Here is a 7,732-nt window from a genome sequence, read left to right on the forward strand (position 1 = left end):
AAAAGCCACACCAAGAGATGAACATGCAATTTTTTTTGGGGGGGGTGTATATATCAACTGATATCAAAGTATATTTTCCATTGCACATACAATTGGATCACCCTCTTTGCAGGCACCATGGTAGCCACAAAGATGTTCTCAAAGTTACTCACTGAAACCGACATCAAGAAGAGGTTGGATATCCCGGTGAAGATCCTGCCTTCTTTGCCGGGTTTCAATGGAAGCCATGCAGTCCGAATTCACCTTATGTACGGCACAAGGATCTGGCCAATTGTTTGCACTGTTGGAAAACAACTAAACAATGGTACAAGAAACATGTTTTCTCCGGTGGATTATGGAGAAATTGGTGATAGAATCACCATGTTCAAAGTGCAATATGAAGATGGTTCTTGCCTTTATAGGGTTGAAGTGGAGAAGCTAGCTGACAGTAACCAATACGGGGATCTTCAACTACATAAGGCGTCTGATGCACCGATCAAACAGGAGGGAGTTATCCCAATCATGGAGCTTCATAATGTTGCAAATGACACATTCGTTGATCATGTTATTGCCAAACCACCCGTCAAGATATTTGGTACTAATACGACTGATGAAATGAAGTGCTTGGGCGGTACCAAAGATACCGACATGGGTGAACCACCACTCATTTCGCCCTATATGGCCAAAGGAGAAAGAGAAATCAACTTATTTGGCATCACCGAGGGTGGTGCAAATGTAATGGCCTATAGTGGAGAAGCATGTTATTGCAACATTATTACTAATCAAAGGCTCAGCTTGGACTTGACTTTGGCACCGCCCAATATGGAGGGAGTATAGATGAGGAAACACCATTATTTGCTCACTCGAAAGCCATGGTAGGATAGCTAAGTGAGGGTCTTGGCCAGGATGGGTTGTTTGAACTTTTGATGGACCTGATAGATTTTAATTTGAACATGGTTCTAATAGTTGCTTTTTAAAGTTGTCGTGTTTCTTAAAGTTGGAACTTTTCCACCATCTATGGAGATAAGCTAAGTATCTCTCTCTCCTTTTCCACTAAATTTAATATTTAATATCGATGGGTATCCCTTGGGAAATCCAAGGCAAGAGTGGGAGCCATTCTACGTGATCACTACGAGAATTGGATCATTGGACTTTTCCAGCACATTCCTAATGCCACTAACGTTTAGGCTGAACAATCAGCTTGCTAAAGATCTTAACTTTGTTAACTTTGATTTTGAAGTTGATGCACTATTATTCAGCTTTTGTCCAATGATAATATTTTTAATCTGATTGACTGATAATTCTTTGAAGCATGTCGTGAAAAAAATAAATGTGTGAATGAATAAGATCAATTAAGGAGTAATTTTCATCTCCTTTCTTCCTTAGATGTTTTAAAATTTCCAAATTTATTTAATATTTATAGTAATCCCTCTAATAGTTTGAAATTTTCTAGAGCTAGCTGATAAGTAAGGCTTCGTATGTAGAGTTCGATTTGATTGGATTTTTAGATTTTTTTACAAATAATTCATCATAAATTTTTTTGTTTTTGAATTTTTCATATTAATTTTGGGTTTTGGTTTTTAGATTTTATTTTGATAAAATGTGCTCTCTTTTTATTACTTTTAAATATTATTTGATAAAATTATAAATTTTATTCATAATATTTTTAAAAAGAATTTTTTTAAATAAATAAAATAATTAATATCACTTATATACTATTTTTAGAAAAAAGAATTTTTTTAGATAATATTTTGAAGTTATTTTCACTGTAAGAAATATTTATTTTTACATCATAAAAATTAAAATTAATTATAAATTTAACAAAATTCAATTCGATTCACTACAACTTTTAATTTGTAAAAATAAAGTTAAAAAAAATTCGAATTGGCAAATAATATATATACATATGCACATTGAAATATTGAATTGTTCATCATAATGCATTTTCTTTACCATGCCAAGATTTAAAGAAAAAAGTCATGACAATCAGAGAACAAAATCTTAGATATTGCCTTTGGATTGACAGTATGTTTATCTTCAGTAAAGTTAAAACTACAGTAACAGTGAAATTAATTACTATAATTGTGAGGTAAAAGATTCCAACCAAAACACATCACTTAGGACCTCGAGGGCCCATCCAACCCTACACACCACATATGTGGACCAAGCCACTCATATATCAATATGCAGCAGAGCTGGAGTATGTGTTGTACAGTGCAATGCGGTAATCCGCTGTATAGTCCTGTTGCAGTTATACTGCCAAATCACATAATAGTACGCAGCAAGGCTGACGCACACGTAGTACAGTGCGATAAATCGCCGTACGAATATAATGCAGTAAAACTGCCATATCAGATAAGAATCAGACTCTCTTTTCTACACAATCCCACCCAAAATACATTATGCAAGTGTATCCGTGCACACAACCTCATAGACAGTGACACATTTCATAGACAATCAGTCAAAACAGTTATGCAAACACACTCCACATTCTAGATTCAGACTCAGACGTCTCACACTATAATTGCCAGTAACACATAAGCCACAGCCCAAATCAAAGTCTTAATTACCCTTTCAAGGCATAGCCAAGGGTTTGAAACACACAATTACATTTCCAGATCAAAACAAACACAAACTGGAATTTTGGTGTCCTAAGACCACACGCCCGTGTGAAATTACCTAGGTCGTGTGACAGGTCGAAAGCTCGTGTGAAGAGGGGCACACGACCGTGTGACTGAAACACACACCCGTGTGAAATGAGGCACACGGTCGTGTGACTAAGGCACACGCCCGTGTGGACCAGGGACATGGCCGTGGGAATAGCCCATGTAACTCTCTGTCCATTTGCACTAAATTTGAATATAGGGCTGACACGACCGTGTGAAGGTCTCACATGCCCGTGTGCCCACCAGACACGACCCTGTGTTCAAAACACTCACCCATATAGAATCCTTAAATCCCCAAATCAGTCACACGACCGTGTGACCCTAAATCACTCAAACCCTTAATTCCTAAACTCACACACCCGTGTGTTCAGGAGACAAGACCATGTAAAAAATAACAAAATCCCAAAATCGGCCACACGACCGTGTGGCCAGCTGTGTGGCACCAAATTTAGTCCGGGAATCCTAATTCCTAATCCCACACGGCAGTGTGAATAGGCACACGCCCGTGTGGCCACCAAAGTACTCACGAAACTCCTTCAGAATAGGTCGAAAACCTTGTTTTAGCCGTCACAACAGTCCCCAACCTTTACTATATCAAAAGTACATTGAAATATGCAGTATTCCCTATACTTCTTCAACATCCAAACTCCCAAATCAATGAATTTAAGCACACTCAAGAAATACAGAAACAACGATTCGCAAAACAAAATAATTAAGGTTCGAATGCCACACCTGTTTCGACGATAGCGGAGCGAAATTCTTCAAAATATGCACAGCAAACCATTTCCCCATAGAAAGAAAGAAAAATCAAAAAGAAAGCAAAAAGAAAAGAAACCCCAAAAGAAGAACATCTAGCAGAAAGCCAAAAAAATTAATTAGAATAAATTAAAAAATTAAAAAATTAAAAAATAAGAAATATTAACTTAAACAAAGCAGAATAAATTGCCTCTCCAAAATGCACACCCAAAGACTTGAGGTGCACTAACACTTACTCAACACTAGACCAATAAACTTATTCTATCACTTATATGCAAGACTAGACACAAAAACACACCTTTCTCTCAGACCCTAATCACTAACATCAGAACTTTTAACCCCCAAAATTCGGGATATTACATTAATGTTTAGTGACATAAAGTAAGCGATGAGTAATGGTTTTGATTGACGAGAGCTGATAGGAGGGAAATTGATAATGATAGACTATAGTTTGATGTAGATCATTTGAGTATAAATTTTTATTAAAAAGTTTTTATAAATTATTAGAAATAATTTAAAAATAAAATTACTAATATAGAAAAATTACATAAATTATTTAAAAATAAATATTATAAAAATTAAAGGTTGAATTGGTTCCAAATTTTAGATTAAAGTTTTGAATTAAGAACTTAATTATTTGTTTGGTAAACGTTTTAATTATTTTAACAATATTTTTTTCATGTTTAAGTAAAAAAGGGAACTTCTGATATAATTATTCTCATAATACTTTATAACAATCCCAGTATGATTTTTAATGGATCTACAAAATGATTAATTACTAAATTAGTTCCAATGAATATTTGGGAAAAAAAATGTCAACATCATAGATAAAACAAACCAAAACAATCCAACTATTGATAATAAACCAAACATGAAAGATGTCGATAAAAAAAATTTTACTCTACAACATCATAACTAAAACAAACCAAAATCATCTGAACATGAACAATAAAATTGACATGGAAGATGCCGATAAAAGAAAAATATTATCAATGGCATCCTTAAAAAAAACAAACCACAGCAACTCAAATATAGATAATAAAACAAATATGAAAAATGCTGATTTAAAAAAATATTATCAGCATCATCGTAGGGAAAAATAAACCAAAACAACCAGAATATGAGTAGTAAAACAAACATAAAAGATGCGGATAAAAGAAAAACACTATCCGCGTCATCATAGGTAAAACAAACCAAAAAAAAAAAAAACACCATAGGCAAAACAACCCCATCCTGGCCAACTCCAAGCTCACCAAGCTAGCTTTTGAATTAGCAAATAGTGGGTTGACTAAGAACCAAATCTAGGCTAAGCCTTTGACCAGTACTTATCTTGCAGCATGCTTCACCACTTATATTAGTACCAAATATCCTGCAGACAGGTGGTTTGGTAATAATAACATGATCATCAACCAATGTGTTAATTGGAACACTGGCAAGCATGTTGATCATAGGTGCATTAGGCAGTTGCTCTCGCCGGTGCCGGGTGACGGTGGTTTCATCGACTTCATGGTTGCCGGCAGCTGGCTTCTCCACTTCAACCCTATAGTGTGAAGAACCATCTTGATGTTGCACTTTGTACATAGTGACTCTATCACCAATTTTGAGTTTGTTATGAACAACAAATTTTCTCCATCCACGGGAGAAAACAGGTTTCATGTACCCTTGTTTACGGACAGTGCAGTCAATTGACCAGATCTTTGTCCCATACATTAACTGAATCTTAACTGCATGGCTTCGATTGAAACCAGGCAATGAAGGCAAGATCTTTGTCGGGATCGCCAACCTCTTGTTGATGTCGGTATATGTAAGTTTTTTAGAGAACATCATTGTGGCTTGAACTGCCATGGTGAGCTTTCTGCAGTGATAGGATATTACACATGTTTCATTTATAAGGTGTCGTGTTGTGTATGGGTAAGCTCCATTCTATAATTAAAAAAAATATAAAACATAAACTTCATGATTGAATCTTAACCACATATATGGTCTTTAATCAATGTATTTAAAAATAATATTGACTTAAATCTCAAAAGGGGGTACTTTTTCTATAAGGAATTCATTTACTAAAACCCTTTAGACATGGATATTTTGGTCGACGTACACTTTTTCAAAGATATTTGTTCCCCTTTATTACCATGAGAAGAAACAATTTATTGCTTGATATTAATAGGGATAAAAATGTAATTAAGCTCCAAGTGGATTGGATCAACATTTCATTGTCGAATGTGACGAGAAGGATTATGGGATCTTTTTTTTATGATACAAGTCGGTGGGATAATGAATTGTGACCACCAAATTGTTGTTTTTTTGGGTTTAATACATTTGGAATCACAATCATCAAACGTCACCCTTAGTTAAATTATTAATTTATAAAATAAAATAATTAAAATTTTAATTTACATCAAATTTAATAATATTTGGATAGTTAATATATTAGCTGTACAAAGAGATATGAAAGGGTATAAATCGATTTACTTTAGTGGATTCAAATCCAAGCTAATTTTGAAAAAGGTACACATCTAACTAATAAACCGCAACTTGATTCAATATGTAAAATCTAAAAAATTTGTCCAATTTTCCATGTAATGGGCTAAATTTGCCCAGCCCAATCAAACACAAAAAAATCAAAACAAAATATAAAATAAATAAATAAATATAAAACCCAAGTTTTATAACAGTCCAATTACATGGCCTAATAACCAATAACAAGCCCAGTTACATGACCCCTAGCCGAAATTTGCAACAAACCCAAATGGCCCGAATGCGGAAACCAAGGCAGAAACCCTAGCAGGTCCACCATGCGCCGCAGCCAAGCCCCGGCCTCCATGCCTCCGTACGCCCCAACGTTCAGCAGCCACGCCACAGCCCTCCCTCAGCGCCGTACGCTCCGTACAACGCCTCCAGCAACCACGCCAAGCCTCCGTACGCCAGCACAGCACCCGTACCTGCGAAAGAGAACAAACCACAGCAGCAAATACATACAAAAAAGACAACAGCAAAATGAGAATGTGTATTCAATTTTTATTTTTATTTTTATTTTTGAATATTTCTTATTTCTGTTTCAGCTATAAAGCCAAAGCCTCTGCTCATTGTAATTTTTTTACGCACAAATACGCAACAAAAAAAATACAAAAACTCAAGCAATACAAAGCAACTATTTTTCTAAAGGTGATTTCCAGACTCAAATCTCTGGGCGTTCCCTTTCGATTGGATCTTTTTTTTTCTTTTTTTGTTTTGTTGATCTTTTTCTTTATTCGAAGGTTTGAATAAAAAAGGAAAATAGGAGTTTACCTGGAGGATATGCCATGGATCTCCTCTTACTTAGTCGAAACCTAAGTCAAGAGAAGATCAAAGGGCCGAAAAGCGTTCTCCCCAGCCTAAATTTGTTGGCTGCTAGGGGAAAGAGAATCAGCAGCTTCAAGGAGGTTTTAGGGTTTGGAAAAGGAGGAAAATAATGGGATTTCAGCTGAAATGGGGTGCTTTATTAGAGGTTATAAGGGATTAGGAAACGGTGCCGTTTAGACCGATAATAGTGGTCTCAAACGACACCGTCCAGGCCACTCCTCTTTAGCCCGACTCGATTCAGCTCTTTAACCCTCAAGACCCGCGTGTTTTCGCGGTAAAGGGTTATTTCCAAGATTGGTCCTCTCCCTTCGTACAGTGATTCGATTAGGCCTAATCCAGATTTATTTATTTTGAATTCGGCCCTCATAATTTGCATGCATTTGCAGCCTAGTCCGGGTGCATGCGCTGCATTTTGGGAGCCTGGAATCTTTCCAGTTTGAGCCCCTGCGCATTGGCGCATTTTACCTCTTGGTCCTTTTGCTTTTAAGTAACCTGTTTTCATTTTTAAATTTCTCCTTTTATTTTAACTTGATTTTTAATTAAGTCTGTATTAGCATACCTTATTGTTTTAACATTCGTTTAACATTTTTGCTTGTATATTAATAATTCTTTTATTTTTGTATTATTACACCGAAATTTCCTTTTGACATAGTATTTGGTTCAAATTTATATATATATATATTCATATATTTATATTATTTTGGTATTTTTATACTCGTTATAAATTTTGAGGGTCCATTTGGTTTCTACATGTGTGTCAAGCTATTTTAATACCATACTTTATAAAATCATTATCTTGAGGTTCGTATTTGCATTATTTTAACTATTGTATATATTGTCTCATTCAAATTCTTTTATGTATACTATTTTGATGGTTAAATCATTATTTAAAAAAAACTCCTTTTTTATAAAATTATCATGCTAAAATTCTTGATATTGTATTCTTTTGGTATATTAAATAGTATTTCATTGAAGTGTTTTATTATGTA

At 35.0% G+C, this 7,732-nt stretch overlaps 1 long non-coding RNA gene across 1 annotated transcript; it reads right to left on the minus strand.

The window, feature by feature from the left end:
• Nucleotides 1–5,949: 5,949 nt before the first annotated feature.
• LOC107940333 (uncharacterized) lies at nt 5,950–6,911 on the minus strand. The gene is made up of 2 exons (XR_001695426.2): nt 6,690–6,911; nt 5,950–6,343 (listed from the first exon to the last, which is right to left on the minus strand). It is a non-coding gene; the product is annotated as an uncharacterized lncRNA (long non-coding RNA).
• Nucleotides 6,912–7,732: the final 821 nt, after the last annotated feature.

The sequence above is a fragment of the Gossypium hirsutum genome, chromosome A04 (assembly GCF_007990345.1).
Source record: "Gossypium hirsutum isolate 1008001.06 chromosome A04, Gossypium_hirsutum_v2.1, whole genome shotgun sequence".
NCBI classification, from domain to species: Eukaryota; Viridiplantae; Streptophyta; class Magnoliopsida; order Malvales; family Malvaceae; genus Gossypium; species Gossypium hirsutum.